The following is an 18,014-nucleotide window of genomic DNA, read 5'->3' as shown; positions in this document are numbered from 1 at the left end:
TACCAAACAGGTACCAAATTTGGCAGACTCAATTTTCTACTGTTCATTTCTTCAATACTTCAGGGAAAACAAAAAGCATTTTACTTTTGATCTTTTCCTCCAGAAAGATGTTAGTTCACAAGGATAAATTTTAGTGTCACAGGACGCTCCTCAAATCCTCTTGATTTGAACATGAAGCTTAGGACTTCCCTGGTGGCTCAGACGGCAAAGAATCTGCCTGTAATACAGGAGACCTGGGTTCGATTCCTGGGTCAGGGAGGTACCCTGAAGAAGGGAATGGCAACCCACTCCAATATTCTTGCCTGGAGAATTCCACGGACAGAGGAGCCTGGTGGGCTACAGTTCATGGGGTCACAAAGAGTTGGACACGACTGAGTGACTAACACTATTTATCTAAACTTAACTTTAATTCAAGATGGTGGGAGACTTGACAAGGAAGAAATATTACTATGAAAATTCTAGTGTACTTAAAAAAACCAACACTTCCCATGCTATTTAAGAGTCCTTATTCAATATTGTAAAGTTTAAAAATAAAATAAAATTAAAATATAAGCTAAAAAAAAAAAGAGTCCTTATGTATTCCTCACCTTGATTGCACACCTTTACTATTAAAATTCCATATTTCCTACTAGTTTTTAATACTTATAAAGTTATTTGGTCCCCACATGATGCTAATTCTTGGTTAATATGTCAAGATTATATCCATCCCACTTTAAAACCAAGTTTAAAATGCTTTTATATTCAAAAGACAGAATAACAACTAACACAACAACAGCTCCATAAACAATAGCCTAGAATAGACTGACCCTGGGATCTGGGGAGCCTTCTTACTAACCTTCCATGCTTGCTTTCTGCCTATAAACCAGGTGGCACAGTGGTAAAGAATCTGCCTGCCAGTGCAGAAGACACAGGAAATGTGGGTTTGATCCCTGGGATGGGGGATGATCCCCTATAGAAGGAAATAAAAACCCACTCCAGTATTCTCACCTGGAAAATTCCACAGATGGAGGAGCCTGGCAGGCTACAGTCTATGGTATCACAAAGAGTCAGACACAACTGAGCACATACTTATGTATTCTGCTTACTTAATACTGTCTTCATGATTAGGAATAGATATTTTTTCTTGATTCCTCTAGCATCTTAAATGTGGCTGTAGACCTCTGAGCAAGCAGCTCTGAAGCTCCATTCCTTTTCCTGACTCAACTGCAACATTCTGAAATGTCATCAATGCGCTTCTATTGACATTTACAAATGTATTTATTCTAAGAGAAGAAAAAGCTAATGCTGATTTGCCTGTGGAGCTTATGAAATCCAATGACCACCATAATAACGATGATGGAAATGTCTTGGAAGCTAACATCTCCTGGATCTTGTGCTGTAATGGACACTGTTCTAAGAGCTTCACTTCTCCTGCCCACTCCATCAGGGATGTACTATTATTTCCCAGCTTACTGGCGAGAACACTGGTACATGGAGAGACTAAACCACTTTGTCTAGGAGGCACAGAGCTGGGAGAAGAAGCCAGAACATCTTGACCTCTGGGCTTAAGATCTTAACCATCATTCTGTTATCCTGAACCAAGCCCTCCTTTGACTTTGAAATAGACTTCACAGTCAGGGCCAAATGCTTACTTTAAACAGAGAGGATTAGCTGAGCAGTACACAAAGAACTTTGGGATGAAGACTGATTTTATGGAAAATTCCAAAGACGTGGAAGGAAGATTATTTTTTAAACTGTGATGTGTTGCAAGCACTATAAGGATAAAAGTGGAAGATGGAAGGAGTGATGCTGAAGTCATCATACATCTGAGCCATGCGAAGAAAATGAGGCTAAGAGAAATCAGGTCACTAAGGCTCTGGCATGAGCACCACACAACAAAGGGTACAGACGAAACCCGGGAATGCAGACCACATGGGCGTCTCCCCAAGCTTATGTACCAGTTCCATCACTAGGGTGGTAGAAACGCTAAGAGGCTCTCCAGCCTTCAAGAGACACCTCTCCAGAAAGTCTCTGATCTTCCTTTACACTTGGGATAATGCATCATCCTAGAATCTTTAGCTCGTGCAGAATTTCTACTGGATTCTCAACTGTGGGATTCATTTATTGCTGCTCAGGATTCAGCTATGACTCACTGCTGGTATTTATGTAACTAGCACACACCAAGTTTTGTGAAAGATCTCTAAGGGGCTGAGGCTTTTGAACTGACTGATTTTTGGAGGTGACTGTGAGATTCAAAATTAGTCATTAAACAGGTTAGTCCTTCCAGCCCATGGATGCACACACTGGTGCACGGCTACACAGATTCACACACACACTGAGAAAGGAATCCCAACACAATTCAAGTAGGTGATGAATTATGGGATAAAGCCATGCCACTGTTTTCTTTGCTGTGTGAATAAGCTTGTCAGGACCTCCCCCTGCCTCCACTGATATTATTGGTCTAAATTATTGACCTGATTTTGAGACTATAGGTAAAGTATAATCATCTCACTGAGTAAACTGTTAAGAACACAAAACAAGGAAGGACCAAGAGTGTCACTGGGGCACAAGCAAACCAGGCAAGAGACAAATGGTGTCAGTAGTTGTAGCAAGGGCTCAAGAACTACATATTCTGAATTTATGTTGTCTTTGGGGTCATATCCTGGACGAGCCCAGTGTTTGGGGGCTTCCCTGGTGAATCAGATGGTAAAGTGTCTGCAGGCAATGCAGGAGACACGGGTTTGATTCCTGGGTCAGGAAGAGCCCCTGGAGAAGGGAATGGCAACCCACTCCAGTACTCTTGCCTGGAAAAATCCCATGGATGGAGGAGCCTGGTAGGCTACAGTCCATGGGGTCGCAAAGAGTTGGACACGGCTGAGCGATTCACTTGCTCTCTTGCTTGCTTTTACAACTCTAACCATGTTTTGTGATGAATGTTTTTCACCAGAAAAGTGATATGATAAAGGAATAAGCTATAGAATGGTGTGGGTAAAATTGAACTGCTTTGAAAATTTCTAAAGAGAGAATGAATTCATTCTGTACTTGCTATTTCATGTACATAATAATGAGCCAGTAAATGCACATGCTGAGCTTCCTTCTGTAAATCCAGATTCACTATAATTCAGGTTTGGGATCTTGGGAATTCAGAGTAGACTGAAGCACTGTCTTGCTCCAGCCCTTTCGCCTACATGAATGAGGGGACGATAGGACCCAATGAAAGGAGACACGTGGGCCCTGTCCACTTGGCCCTCAGAGCCCCGAGGATGCTGCAGCCATGGAAGTATATTTGCTGAGTGTACAATAGTTTATTCCAGAAACGTGACTTATGGATCACATGAAGAATACCAACCTCTTACATAGGCAGTGTGGCAGAATCTTGAATGGACCTTCACATATTATCTTATTGGCTGTATATAACAATGCTACAGCAACAGGGCAAGTATGAAAAATTCCTATGTTATAGAAAAGGGGTTCAAAGGGATTCTGTGACTTGCCCAGGGTTCTTGGTTAATACATGGTGTGGCCCAAACCAGAAGCCAGGGAGATCGAGAGTATGGTACTCTTTCCTCCTTCAACACTAGACTGAGGATGGCAGATGGAGGGGTGGGGGCAGGTGGAATAAACATCCCCCCGCAATGCCCATCCAGATGGTTAAATACTAGAAGCAAATATTCCTAAAGGAAATCGTTACTTTTTTCTGATGGCAGTGTGGTTTGAGGAATCTGAGAGCCTTAGGTAGATTAGGCTGAGTGAAGACTCTCTTGAGGTCTTTCCCTTTGAAAGGAGTCTAGGGTGGGCTCCTGGCTGCAAGTGATGCTGGCATAGATGGGAGAGTGTGGCCTTGACCTGTGGCCTGGTCAGCCTTGACCCAGCAGTCTGGCAGAGAAGTTCTGCAGGATGAGTGGCTCAGAAAGCTCCCTGCACAGAAGCTTCCTGTAAGCACCTGAGAAGGGCCTCCGTTAAAGTATTGGGTTAGCCAGAACATTAGTTTTTGTAACATCTTATGGGCTTCCCAAGTTGTGTTATAGAACCTGCTGCCCAATGCAGGAGATGTATAGATGTGGGTTCGATCCCCTGGAGGAGGGTATGGCAACCCACTCCAGTATTCTTGCATGGAGAATCCCATGGACAAGAGTCGCCTCGTGGGTTACAGTCCATGGGGCTGCAAAGAGTTGGACGTGACTGAGCGACTTAGCACGCACACACACATGGAAAAACCCAAATGAACTTTTTGACCAACCCAACAGCACAACCCCATTCAAGATCCCAGTGATTCTGAATGTGAAGACCCTGATATCCCTGCTGCCAATAGGGCAGGAGCTCAGGCCCCCTCTGGCTCCAGACAGACCTACTGGGCACATCAGGCGCTCCTTCCATGCCTCCAGTGAAGATACAGCACAAAAGGAAATTTCATACAGGACTGGCTGGAGTGTCAACTCTAATCCTTGGCAAAGGAAGATGTCAAAAGGTATTACCATTTAGAGCATACCGTCTCTTTAATTCAGTAATGTCCTGTTAGAATCTATCCAAACAAAATAAAGCCCGAGTACAGGATGCCTCTCAAACAAAGGCATTCATTAAAGCATTCTTTGCAATGGCAGACAGTTGCCAACAATCTGTCTGTCTGCCAACATGGGAAAGGCTAAGTAATTATGATTATTATTTGCTGCGTGTATGGTCCGTGCACACAGGGGCATGCTGACCAGCAATCACAGAGCTTGAGGTGCAACTAAACGTATCCAACTGGAAATAAAAGCTCATGCTCACAGTGTGAAGCTGAAGGTTGTACTGTAAGCAATATAGTATATTCTCACTCCACTAAAAATTTTTTTAAAAAAAGATCCTCCAAAATGGGTAAATACATGGGGATGAGCAGAGAGAAAGTTGGAGAGTGACATATACCAAACTCTTAATACTGTTTATTTTAGGAGAGATGGGATGAAGGGAGGCAGGAAGAGGAAAATAATCAGCGTGACACTCATATCTGTATAGCTTTCCTTGTGACAAAGAACATATGTTACTTCAGTGGTTTAAAATGAAAAATGAATGCACAGAAGATAGATGAAATATCTAATTCTTAGGAGGCAAAGCCAGGGAAGCACTCCACAGAGCAAAGTTTTTTTTTTTTTTGGTCACACTGTGGCATGCAGGATCTTAGTTCCCCGATCAGGGATTGAACCTGTGACCCCTGCAATGGAAGGGTAGAGTCCTAACCACTGGACCACCAGGGAAGTCCCTTTTGATAAATTATAAGTGTGCTTTTGTGATGGCCTGGGATGATGCCTCTTGGAAGGGTTCCCCTTGTTCATCTCGCTTGAAAGACACCCTGATTTCTGACAGCTTAAACACGAGGCTGAGTTCTAGAAGCTGTGTGCCGTCCAAAGACAGCTGCAAGTCTCCAAAATCTAGACCTCTGAGCGTGAGAAAAGACAGATCTGCTCTTGTTTAACTGACCCTCCTGCTGCTGTACGTTCAAGCCCTTTGTTACCTACTTCTACCTCCCACCAGAGCTTCCCAGTAAAGAATCTGCCTGCAATGCAGGAGACCCGGGTTTGATCCCTGGGTTGGGAAGATCCCCTGGAGAAGGGACTGGCTACCCACTCCAGTATTCTTGCCTGGCGAATCCCATGGACACAGGAGCCTGGTGAGTTATAGTCCATGGGTTGCAAAGAGTCGGACATGGCTGAGTGACTGAACAACCACCACCACCACCACCACCTCTTTGACGTTAGCGCTTAAGTCGCGATATACTTATGAACAGGTGACACCACAATTATAACACAGTCTGGCGACTGCAGAAAGGCACTGAGCCCAGGGGCAGGGAAGGTTTCTTGGAGTTCTATGAACTTCACTATCAGTGCTCCCCTTGGGAAGACCCTGACCTCTGAATTTCCCTGCTGTGTTAGCCCTTAATCCCAGCTGAAATGCCAGTGTCTGCCATCCTCTGAGATCAAGGTCAAATCTTTCTTCCCGCCAGGAACCCCTCTCTAATAAGTTTCAGCCATATGATTGCTCCTGTCATGAAAAATTATTGTCATCATTTATTTATTCATGGAATGATTTCATTCACTCACATTTACTAAGTCAGTATGGGCAATCTGCCTGGCACCGTGCTCTTTATTGACCAATAAACATCATATGATGGTCAAACAGACAGTTAATCTTTTATGGCCACCATGTCAGGTCATAAGGGCTTCCCTGATAGCTCAGTCTGTAAAGAATCTGCCTATAATACAGGAGACCCCAGTTCGATTCCTGGGTTGGGAAGATCCATTGGAGAAGGGGTAGGCTACCCACTACAGTATTCTTGGGCTTCCCTTGTGGCTCAGCTGGTAAAGAATCTGCCTGAAATGCAGGAGGCCTGGGTTTGATCCCTGGGTTGGGAAGATCCCCTGGAGAAGGAAAGATCCACTGGAGTGGAAATACCCACTCCAGTATTCTGGTCTGGAGAATTCCATGGACTGTACAGTCCATGGGTCTCAAAGAGTCAGACATAACTGAGTGACTTTCCCTTTCACCTTTGTACACATTTATAAAATATATAATAAAATACAATATTTATTATTACATTATTTATTAATTATAAAAAGGGAAAGGCTACCCACTCCAGTATTCTGGTCTGGAGAATTCCATGGACTATACAGGACATGACTGAGTGACTTTGACTTTCTTTATGTCATGTACCTGGATCAACAGAGAGCATGGGGCCAGGTAAATAAGCTGTACGCCCTAAGTGTATTTGAATATTTCTTTATATTCCCCACAAACCTTTGAATTAGGGGCTTGAGCCTGGCAGGCTGCAGTCCATGGGGGTTGCAAGAGTTGGACACGAATTTTTTGCAAACGAACAAAAGTGAATCATTCGTCAGTGAAAGTCCTGGGGATTAGGGAGGTTTTGTATGACAAGGACGGGGGCAGACTCAAGGAGCTGAAGATGGAAAAAGCAGTGGGGGAGAGGGAGAGAGAACACAAAGATGAAGAGAGAAACACACAGAAGGATTATTGATACAATCAGTGCTAAGATAGAAACATAGCAGCACACCTCTACAAGCCATACAGACAGGATGATAATTCCAATTGGTCAGAATGAGTGGAAAAGAGCTTTAGAATAAAAGTATATGGAATGAGACCTAAATAGCTGTGCAAAAAGAAATGTACAAAAACTATACTCTTTGGGTATAACTACATCTAAACTCATTTGGCATTACATATAACAGCATTTATAGAAGAATTTAAGAATCATTCCAACCTCAGTGTTAGAACTGTTTTACCAAGCCTGAACCTTGAGCTTCCTTATGGCTTAAACACTTGTTTTTGAACCAACTTTAATATCCCCACTATACATTTAGGTCCACTTCAAGTACTTTAAACTCATGTGTCTCAGAGTGCTGATGATCAAGATGCTAAGTTCCTTTGCTAGAAATTCTTGGAAGTGCTCAAGATTTTGACTTGATAACCTCTGCTTAACACTTGGAATAAACCAAAGCAAACATTTTTTCCTATTTCACAGAGAGTAAAAGGGAATTTCTAAAGGCTGTCTGTTAAGTTTCTAAATGGCAAAGTGCAGATTTTTTAAAAATTTATTTATTTTAATTGGAGGCTAATTACTTTACAGTATTGTATTGGTTTTGCCATACATCAATATGAATCCACCACGGGTGTACACGTGCTCTCCATCCTGAACCCCCCTCCCACCTCCCTCCCTGTACCATCCCTCTGGGTCATCCCAGTGCACCAGCCATGAGCATCCTGTATTCTGCATCGAACCTGGACTGGCGATTAGTTTCTTATATGATATTATACATGTTTCATTGCCATTCTCCCAAATCACCCCATCCTCTCCCTCTCCCACAGAGTCCAAAAGACTGTTCTATACATCTGTGTCTCTTTTGCTGTTTCGCATACAGGGTTATCGTTACCATCTTTCTAAATTCCATATATATGGGTTAGTATACTGTATTGGTGTTTTTCTTTCTGGCTTACTTCACTCTGTATAATAGGCTCTAGTTTCATCCACCTCATTAGAACTGATTCAAATGTATTCTTTTTAATGGCTGAGTAATACTCCATTGTGTATAATAGCCAGGACATGGAAGCAACCTAGATGCCCATCAGCAGACGAATGGATAAGAAAGCTGTGGTACATATACACAATGGAGTATTACTCAGCCATTAAAAAGAATACATTTGATTTTTTTTTTTAATTGCACATTAAGATAAAACCAATGAGAGCTCTGGACTTTGAGTAGTAAGTAGATTTTCTCATTGTGTAACTTTGACAGTACATGTTAATCTGTTTTAAAGCTTTAAGATTCCTTTCAATTACTTAATACAGAATATGATGTTTCTTTACAAGTAAAATGATTAGAATTTCCCCTTTGGTCCTGCTAACAGACCATTTCTACAGAATAAAAGCTTCTTCTCTATAGTCACTTACTGCCATGTGCAGATGAAAGCCCACTGAATAGATAAAAGATGACCAAGTATTATATCACCTAATTTCTAACCCTCTCAAACACAGTTCCATACGACTGCACCACATGTGTTCCTGGCTGATGCAAAAAAGTGAAGAATTCAAAGAGAAAAACACTGATCAGGGAAAAACAGGAAGTCCCAACTTTGAAAAACACTGAATCCACCTTCTCGGCAAACCACAAAGAGATTAGACAAACCAAGTATTTGTTGACGTTGGCTGTAAATTTTGGAAGGGACTAGAACCTTAAAATATATCTGGAATGAGACCCAATCCCCTTTTCACTGGTTCTTTTCTTTTGGAAAATATATTTTAAAGGAACTTCTAAGGAGAGATCTAAACTTACATATTCATCCCTGTAGAGATCAGCATTCTGATACGAAGTTCTGTTTTCAAGAGCTGTCCTAAGTATGTATAGGTGCGTGTGCAAGCCATCTTCTCATGAGTTCTCACAGTGTATTTAATTCTTTTGAAAACCCAGTGAAGTAGGGAGTCAGCTCTTGTGAGAGATGAAGAGACTGAAATTCATAGGGAAAAAATAATTTTTCCAAGTCAGAAAGCTGTTTGTGGCAGAGCTGGGACTTTGGCCTGGAAATCCAGCGGAGTGAGCCAGGGAGCATGTGGGCCATCGCTGAGATCTGAGTTCCCCCTTGTCCTAGCTGTGTTCTTTTGGGCACAAGCCCTTGTCTCTCTGAGATGCACAGTGCTTAGTAAAATGGGAGTGCTTGCCCCAACGGGTCTCCTGTAGGACAGATTTTAGGGTTAACTGAAATTATGTCCATTAAAGTGATTAGTACCAAAGGAGGCAAATCACCAACCCTTTCTCCCTCCCGCAGATAAAAACTCTGGAGGTATGATGCTGTGGACATCTGCCCTGACCCAAGCCAGGGCACATCAGGGACTTCCAAGGCTCCCATGGGACCTCAGGATACCATTGTGTTTTATTCTCTCAGTCAGTGCTCAGATGCTCAGTCGTGTCTGACTCTTTGCAACGCATGGACTGTAGCCTGCCAGGCTCCTCTGTTCATGGGGTTCTTCATGCAAGAATATTGGAGTGGGGTGCCATTTCTTCCTCTAGGGGATCTTCCTGAACCAGCGATCAAATCTGTGTCTCTTGTGTCTCCTGCACTGGCAGGCGGATTCTTTACCACTAGTGCCAACTGTGAAGCCCTTATTCTATTTATTTCATTATTCTTAATTAATTTTTTAATTTTAAAAGTTTTATTTTTAAAGCCACTTTTATATTCATTTATGTATTTTTGGCCACACTGTGCAGCATGTCAGATCTTAGTTCCCCAACCAGGGATCAAACAGGTGCCCCCTTCATTGGAAGCACCGAGTCTCAACCTCTGGACAGCAGGGATGTCTCAGGATGCAGTTTTAGTTCAGGGCATACTGAAAATTATTCCTGAAGACCTGGGGCAGGTCTGGGATTAACTTGCTTTTTGGAGTAGCCGCAATCTGTGGAGAGATTCAGGCTCCGAATTTTGTCTGGATGCACTGGGTTACACCCACACGGCCTGCAGTGTGATCTCAAGGGGGCTGGTGAAGGACTCTATTTCTGGGTGATGACAAGCTCAGTCCTCCAGAAGTGACTGTGATGACTCAAACTGCATGAAACTTCAGGCTCTCCATCAGTGAGCAGGTGAGGGGCAGCAGGAAGGGAACATTAGTAGGTGCTTTGTGGTTTCCATAAAAATGCAAAGATAGATTCAATGCAGTAATTCCCAAAGCGCCTTCTCCACCAAGTGCTGCCTAACCAGCACTTACCTAACCAGCTGCCTAACCATCCTTCAGCCTTAATAACGCCTTCCTGCCTCTCATTATTTATACACGTTTCCTTTGCTTAAAAGATAAGTGGACATGGGTTCTGAATAAATTCAGCCATGCAGTCACAAGCAGCAGTAGCAAAGCAAAACCAAGAAAACTCCCCATTACTCAAAATACATCCTCATTAATCTGTCAGCTTTAGAAGGAAACACGCAGTGTGTGTCACGTAGCATGGGTTTCACATGTTCGAAAGCAGCTTTCAGTGATAGCTCATTAAGTCAGACATCTACCCAGGCGTCTACCTCGGGCCCTCCCAGCTCTGCCCGTCACCTGGTAAATCTTGGCCAGGCAGGTGCTGTGTGGACCTGGCCTGTTGGCAATCGCTTGGTTAGGAAGACGGTTCAGCAGCTATCACATGCCCAGGGCCGTGGAGCATACAAAAGAGACTGGAGACAAGGTCTCTGCCTCTGAGGTTAGAGAACACAGAAGCAGTAAAGAGAGATTGGGACTTTCCAGATGGTGCTAGTGGTAAAGAACCCACCTGCCAGTGCAGGAGATGGAAGAGATGCGGGTTCGATCCCTGGCTCAGGAAGATCCCCTAGAGGAGGGCATGACAACCCGCGCTAGTATCCTTGCCTGGGAAATCCTAGGGACAGAGGAGCCTGGCTGGCAACAGACCAGGGGGTTGCAAAGAGTTGGACATGACTGAAGTGACTTAGCACGGATGCAAAGAGTGATTAAAATGCTAAATGGTGGTAAGATAAGGACTGACAGTGAGACATTTGATCATCGACAGGCCCCATGTGTGCTGGAGAAGACGGGAAGGGTTCTATGGTCGCAAGGAGAAGCGGGGAGGGCTCTGGGTGGGGCTTTGGAGTGATGGAGCAGAGCCTACTCGGGCTCACAGAGAAGAGGCTGGGCCTGGTGGGTGGAGGGATGAGAGGTCGGGTGGGGTCAGGGGCGTTTAGAGTGGATGTGATTGGCAACTGGAAAGACTGAGAGCTTGTGAGCGTAGAGTTTTGAAGGCTGATCTGGTAGGAATGTGTGTAATGGGCTAGCATGAGAAGGAAAGAGCCAGAAAACCACCTCTTATCACAACACGCCAGGGAACAGGTATTCAGTCCAGGACCCAAGGGCCAACATTCATTTTGAGGCAACAAGTGAGATCTGCTTCTCACATGCCTTGAACACCCCTCTCTAGGGTCAGTCTCCCTGAGGGCGGGACCTTATCCAGGTTGTCAATCAACACTGATGAAAGGAAAGAACAGGTCAGGATTGCTAGCTGAGGTGCAGCGGGGCGGGGCTGGAGTGGGAACTGCCTGAAACTGGGCACCCAGAGCACACAAGCTGTAAACAACGCCAGGGACTAACCATTCTGCAAGTTATGTAAACCAAAAAATAAAACAATAGCTACAGCAGAGCCTTAAAAAAAAAAAAGAGAGAGAGAGAAAGATGGACATTCTTATGAAGTTATATTTTTGCCTGGAGAATCCCATGGACAGAACACTGGTGGGCTAGTCCCTCGGGTCACAAAGAGTCGGACATGACTTAGCAACTAAATAACAACAATCTTTAGGTAAGGATGTTTGACCAGGGCCAGGCAGCCTTGACCTTGACATCTTAGGATCCTGGACTTGAAAAAATGCCCACAGTGGGGTGGGATGGGAGGGAAGCCATGAGTGCGGGGATGGATGTATACATATGGCTGATTCATGTTGTTGTACAGCAGAAACTAACAGATCATCATAAAGCAATTATCCTTCAATTAAAAAGAAATTCAATTTTTTCTACTTAGTTCTAGGGGCTCTCCCCACTGAAATTTTTCATTGAGCTTCATCTATATATGAACATAAAAAATTTTTAAGTCGAAAAGAAAAATGCCCACAGGGATACCATGAGTTGCTGCAGCCTCAACAGATTCTGCACCATGTGCAGTGACCGCTCACAAGACCTCGTTTATCTCTGGAGCATGCGTGGCCCTGGACCTCATCCTCAGTGGCCCCACCTCTGGCAGCTTTGTTCAGCAGCTCCTGGGAAATTTCTGCAGCCCGGAGGGGTTGTGCCTGTGCAGAGGGCTGGAAGCCTGGTGAATCCCAGAGGGATGGAGGCCAGTGAGACCACCTGCCATCCAGCAGTTTACTGCTGAGGTTAGTTTGCACACTCAGGCTAAGTGGGAAGAGATGCAGAGGTTACTGAGAGGCAGAAACATTGTCCAAGGACCAGGTGGCCAGGAGCGGGGGATTTACGAGACAGGGGACACAGAGTAAGATGGCAGGAAAGGTGACAGGCTATAAGGGACCCTGATGCTGCTCAGCTTTACTGCCTCTGCTCTGCACATGAGACTCCCTTATCCCAAGGAAGTCTGCCCTGGACATCTGCAGGGGACACCACGTGGCCCCAGCTGGCTAACCGGCGAGCCGGCTGGGACCCCTTGGTGTCTTTTGGCAGGGCAGCTGGCAAGGTCCTGGCAGGAGCCTTTTCTTGTCCTGTTTGCTCTCTCATGGGGCAGTAAGTCCTCTTCCTCTGCCATCACTGCTTTTCTTTGTTGACTGATGGTGACCGCCCACGGGGGGAAAAAATGTGTCTAAGTGTTAGAAGCGGTGCTCACGGAGGATGCATTTGAATCTGCAAAGCTAACGTGTTTACAAAGCAAACGCTTATCTGATGGCAAACTTCTGTTGGGATAAACAGCAATATCGCCAGGGATCTGTTAACCCTGGGGAGAACCAGGTCCCATGAGATGCAGCTGGAGTCTGTGCGGCTGCCCTGTTCTCTCCAGCAAAGGGCACCACGGTGTCTGTGCCCCGGGAGGACCTCACGGTTTCGAGCAGTGAAGCGCTGTCGGGAAATGCTGGGAACGCCAGCTGTTCTGGGGCAGCAAAACCCATGTGCAAAGGAGGCTTATTTTAGCTACAGTGGAGGCCTGGAAAAAGGTGAATTACTCAAGCTGGAAGTGTAACGTGCCGCTTCCTGAGTGCCCAGCCCCGCCTTGGCATTGACTGCGAAGCCAAGAAAGGCGGACGTGGGGTTGCTGAGAAAACCCTTGACCTGAAGGCAGCTGACGCGGCCCCGGAGCCCTGAGGATGTTCTAATGAAATCTTCCTTTGCTCTCTCTCTCCTTTCTTCGTTGTCACCCTAATTACTGAATTAGTTCTCCTTCCACAGAAAATCCTTTTGCTTGCTGTTAGATCAGTTTAAAGATAAATCACCCCAGGTTTCCTAATGGCTGCAATTTGTAAAAGCGCTGTGGTTAAAAGCTGACCCCCACAGACAGATCACTTCCTAAGGTGCTGCTGAATTTTTTTTCCCATGGCGGTGATAAACCCAACACGCAAGTGACGGAGCTGGCTACAAATCATACAGCAAGTGTGCTTTTTAACAGACGCAGCCTTAAGATCTGGAACGGACCAGTCTCCTTTTCTTGGAATTGGACTGAGGTTGCACTTAGCACTACCTTGTCCTAAAACTTCGAAGAAACCCATACTACGTTCGCGTCAGCACCAGGTGAGGCAATGGAAATAGAACTGCTTTTGTGCTTTGGGAGGCATGCTCTTGTGTTTCCCTTTGCTGGGCTGTATGTTTCCAGAGGCAGTGGAACTAGAAGGCACAGAAATCGTGTGTACTCTGCTACTTGGCTGAGGGACTGCAAATGCCCGGATCCAGGTGTGGTCCAAAGCTTATCCACCGCACCTCACCCCTCACACGCTGCTGCAAACAGGAGCTCTTTTCAGAAGCTGGAGTTTTCATGTTCATGCACAGAAACATTTACTATTTTCTCTGCGGCATTTTAAAGACAACACACAATTCGGTCACTGGTTTGGGGCCCCTGAAACTCCAATCCTTTGACCACCTGATGTGAAGAACTGACTCCTTGGAAAAGGTGCTGATGCTGGGAAAGATTGAAGGCGGGAGGAGAAAGGGACGACAGACGATGAGATGGTTGGATGGCATCACCGACTTGATGGACATGAGTTTGAGCAAGCTCTGGGAGTTGGTGATGGACAGGGAAGCCTGGCGTGCTGCAGTCCATGGAATCGCAGAGTCGGACACAATTGAGCAACTGAACTGAACTTGGAGCCCCTATCACCAAACATCAAAATCAAGCAAGAAGAGAGTGGAAACAATTGACCTTAATGGAGAGTAAAATTCAATTGTGATCTACTAAATATTGTTGTTTGCTATTTGAACAGGCATTTTTTTGTTGTTGTTTTGGATTTGAAAAAAAGAAAGATACAGCTTTTCCTTCTAAACTAGAGAATTCTCTTAACAATATTTTGGGGTTCTTAAGCTCACTTTAAGTGAAAGTAAGTTTCAAATCATGTGAAATTGACTTTTGGAGAAAATGAAGGAAAATGCTGGATTCTTGAAGCAAGCCCTCACCCTTTTCAAATGAGAACTCACAAGACATATTGCAAAAGCAGATTGTAGCACAAAATATACAAAGGCAAATATAGTGAGATGAGCCCAGAGACTGTGAGGCTGGTTAATTACTCCTCTCGCAACGTAATAACACCTTATTACTATTTTGTTCCTTGGAGCCTAGTAGAGTTAAAATTATATTGGACATATTTTCCTTTCAGATTGTCAAGTGAATCGCTGCCAAAAAAAAAATTCTTTTTCATGTGATATTTCTTACAAAGAAATTTGTATCTTACAAAGAAATCTGTAGCTCTTTGGGTTTCATTTTGATGTGTATATCTTAGAAGGTTTAACTGAATCCCTGGACAAAAAGGTTTCTTTTTTCCAGGCTGTTTCAGTTCAGTTCAGTTCAGTATCTCAGTCGTGTCCGACTCTTTGTAAGCCCATGGACTGCAGCACGCTGGCCTTCCCTGTCCTTCACTATCTCCCAGTGTTCGCTCGATTCTCTGGAAACAAACTCCATTGCTTCCACTCTGTCCCTAACGTTTGACCTGGTGATAACCAACGTCACTCTAGGTTTGGAAACTGACAAGCACACTGGAGATTTCTGAAAGTATGTTCCAGGAACACTGTTTCCTGGATGTTAATGTGCTAAATATAAAAAAGCCCAAGGCAGGCAAATAACTTTAGGATACAAAGTTGAACTTTTTTTTTTTTTAGAACTTCTCAAAGCCTTTATATGCCAATCTGTGTTATAAATCTCTAAGGGGACAATGGTATTAGAGAGTTTCCCAGGTGATTCTGCCTACAGAATCCTGTTTTTGAAGCACGTGTCACACTGCTGACTTTTCTAAATAGGATATGCTCTTGCTAGGTGTGCACGCACAGCTGAGGAAAGGAATACTGAGGGTAGGGTGTTTTTTTGAACAGGAGGATAAAGACATGTCACCAGTGCTCACTGATGATCAACCAGGGTGACACTGTTAGGAGCTGTAGGCTCCCTTGGATCTGGTTCCTGCTCTGGCACGAGTGGCTTTGGGGTCTGGAGAAGTCACCCACGCACCTGGCATGATTCGGATGGCCTCTGAGGTTTTCTGACTTCCCTGGTGGCTCAGACGGTAAAGCGTCTGCCTACAATGCGGGAGACCCGGGTTCGATCCCCCGGTCGGAAAGATCTCCTGGAGAAGGAAATGGCAACCCACTCCAGTATTCTTGCCTGGAGAATCCCATGGATGGAGGAGCCTGGTGGGTACAGTCCACAGGGTCACAAAACGTTGGACATGACTGAGCGACTTCACTTCACTTCTTAATGGTTAAAGTTAAGTTGCTCAATCGTGTCCAACTCTTTGCGACCCCTTCTCCAGGGGATCTTCCTGACCCAGGTCTCCCGCATTGCAGGCAGATGCTTTAACCTCTGAGCCACCAGGGAAGCAACTTCACTTCACTTCTTAAGGTTTTCTAATTGTGTGATTCTTGATATATTTGCATGACAGCTGGAGGCTATTAAGGACTCTGAAATTTGGCTTAGCCTCTCTTGCTTTAGGTATTATTCTGAACTATCTAGTTTCCCTTTTCATGCTGTTCATGGGGTTCTTGAGCCAAGAATAGTCAAATCTATGGTTTTTCCAGTACTCATGTACGGATCAGAGAAGGCAATGGCAACCCACTCCAGTACTCTTGCCTGGAGAATCCCATGGATGGAGGAGCATGGTAGGCTGCAGTCCATGGGGTCGCTAAGAGTCGGACATGACTGAGCGATTTCACTTTCATTTTTCACTTTCATGCACTGGAGAAGGAAATGGCAACCCACTCTAGTATTCTTGCCTGGAGAATCCCTGGGACAGAGGAGCCTGTTGGATACCGTCTATGGGGTCACACAGAGTCGGACACAACTGACATGACTTAGCAGTAGCAGCAGCAGCAGCATGTACGGATGTGAGAGCTGGACCATAAAGAAGGCTGCACACTGAAGAACAGATGCTTTCAAACTGTGGTGTTGGAGAAGAGTCTTGAGAGAGTCCCTTGGACTCCAAGGAGATCCAACCAGTCAATCCTAAAGGAAGTCAGTACTGAATATTCATTGGAAAGACTGATGCTGAAGTTGAAACTCCAATCCTTTGGCCACCTGATGTGAAGAGCCAACTCATTGGAAAAGAGTCCCTGATGCTGGGAAAGACTGAGGGCAGGAGGAGAAGGGGGAGACAGAGGATGAGATGGTTGGATGGCATCACTGACTCAATGGACACGAATTTGAGCAAACTCCAGGAAATAGTGGAAGACAGAGGAACCTGGCGTGCTGCAGTCCATGGGGTCACAAAGAGTTGGACACAACCTAGCAACTAAACAACAACAACAATAACAACAACATCTAGTTTGCATGGAATCTGCCTCCCGGTTCTTAATTACCTTGTTAGTATCTATCAGTCTAGTCTAGACGGTAATTCACATGGATTAGTTGCCATATGTTATCGAGGCTAGATGCACATAGAACTTGGTAGATGGTTTCATCCGACTGCAGAAATATTCACTTTGCCTTCCCAGAAGAAGTCAAGACCACACTGTCACTGGCTAGTGCATGCTGCTAGCTGTTCTCCCAGGTAAACTGAGCTCGCAATCTAACCAGATGTCAGTCAACAGACAGTTTGGAAAATCTTCAGTTTCAGTGGTCTATGCTCCTAAGTCTTTTGATTAGCAGAGGCATTTTGAGAAGATATATATAAAATTAATAGGTAATTTCTGACTCGTTCACAATCTAGGTGGGGAGAAAAGATAAACTTATAAAACATATACAAATAGACATACAGTTATAAGCAACGTGGGTGCAATTTTGTAACCATAATTTTCAATTGTTCTACACTTCTGCCATCTCAGTGCATCTGGGTCAAAAACACTAAAGGTACAAGCTGCTTAATTCAGTAGTTGAATAAAATAAAACTATTAATCAGTTAAAGAGAACTATTCTCCATGTGTCACCTCTCCCGACTCGCTACCTGCTCCCTGGGGTACCCCCCCCCCAAAAAAAAAACCAACGAAACTCTAAACATCCCATCATAAAATTTATTTGCGAGGGCAGAAACAGTCTACGTAAGCCGACTGCTTGAACAGGGTTTAAAACAAGGGACTTCAATGTTTTAAATGCAGTGTTCATCTCAATTTTTAATAATTACCATTAGTGATGATCTCAGAGTCCACCAGAGCACTCCCGCTTTGGCAGAGTCTGGGGAGCGTTTGCTATTTGACCACCGGGCACTAGGAACGCTTTTCTCAGGAAGTCAGGGGAGGGACGTTCGCTGTGGCTACGGCAAGAGGTCACCCTCCCGCTAGGAGGGCAGGGATGACTCTGCGAGCATCAGGAGCCAGCAGGGCCAGTTCCTGTGTATGTTGATCTTGGAGGCCCTTCTAAAGGGAATGAGCCGAGGTGGCTCTTCCATCA

At 44.7% G+C, this 18,014-nt stretch overlaps 1 protein-coding gene across 2 annotated transcripts in view; it reads right to left on the bottom strand.

The window, feature by feature from the left end:
- Nucleotides 1-18,014, bottom strand: part of ANKH (ANKH inorganic pyrophosphate transport regulator) — a 170,287-nt gene that overhangs the window by 87,943 nt on the left and 64,330 nt on the right. The window lies entirely within an intron of this gene.

The sequence above is a fragment of the Bubalus kerabau genome, chromosome 18 (genome assembly GCF_029407905.1).
Source record: "Bubalus kerabau isolate K-KA32 ecotype Philippines breed swamp buffalo chromosome 18, PCC_UOA_SB_1v2, whole genome shotgun sequence".
NCBI classification, from domain to species: Eukaryota; Metazoa; Chordata; class Mammalia; order Artiodactyla; family Bovidae; genus Bubalus; species Bubalus kerabau.
This window is presented reverse-complemented; position numbering and strand designations above follow the sequence as displayed.